The sequence below is a fragment of the Priapulus caudatus genome, unplaced genomic scaffold (assembly GCF_000485595.1).
Source record: "Priapulus caudatus unplaced genomic scaffold, Priapulus_caudatus-5.0.1 Scaffold357, whole genome shotgun sequence".
Lineage (NCBI taxonomy): Eukaryota > Metazoa > Priapulida > Priapulimorpha > Priapulimorphida > Priapulidae > Priapulus > Priapulus caudatus.
The window spans coordinates 207,677-208,577 of record NW_014577418.1 but is presented as its reverse complement, the minus strand read 5'-3'; positions in this window follow the sequence as shown (position 1 = coordinate 208,577).

Below are 901 nucleotides of genomic sequence, written 5' to 3'. Positions count from 1 at the left end.
TATACGCCAGACATCGCGCTTTCCTCGCTTTCAAATGAAGCCATCTGTTCTTGTGCCTTCAATATAACAGCAGGCCATACTGTAGTCGAGCTCGAGAGCCATGTATGGGTTGGAGACTTGCTAGGCCTAGAGGTGTTGAGTAAGACTATAATCGCATGACGTCGGCGTATATTAGTTGACGAGAACGAGGTAGGTTAGCAACGCGTCGGTGTATCGCACGAGTGAAGAAGTGTGTTTTGATTATGTGTACCATGGTGAAAGACGCTTCAGGTGCTGCGCTCCATTCATTCTAATCTGCACTGCAAGGTGACTTCAAGAAATATGCTACAAAATGTTTTGCACAAATTGGATTTTTGGGGATTTTTAGTATGATATTTGGAAGATAGAGGAGCTGGGGAGCTAGCTGCGAAGTAAAAGCAGCAGAAGCAGGTCATCTCCATGGATTTTGGTTGGCGCGCTCAGCCACTCTTTGGTCAGCGTTCAAGGATGATCGAATCATGCTAATTTGATGAGAATGCAATTGTCGCCGATAACGAAGCTTGTCACGCTGAACATATCCGAACAGTCAGTATTCTGATCGAGTTATATTGACGGGTTGAGTTAGAGTGACTCCAGCATATTGAGAAAACTCTGATTTGTATATATAATATGTATTACTATGTTTACTGATTTATGTATATTGTTATAAGTCAGGTGACACTTAATTAAAATTCTTAGCCTTTTATAATGATCGCAGCGCTCCAGTGACAGAACAATTGCAGAAGACTGCGAATATGAAAGATGAGAATGTAAAAAACCGATTTAGAATTTTGCGTTTATAACTATAGTGAAATATGTTTTGTTTAAACTCAACGACGGGATTCCAATCGATTAGAACAATTATGGGATGAATATTTTGCTA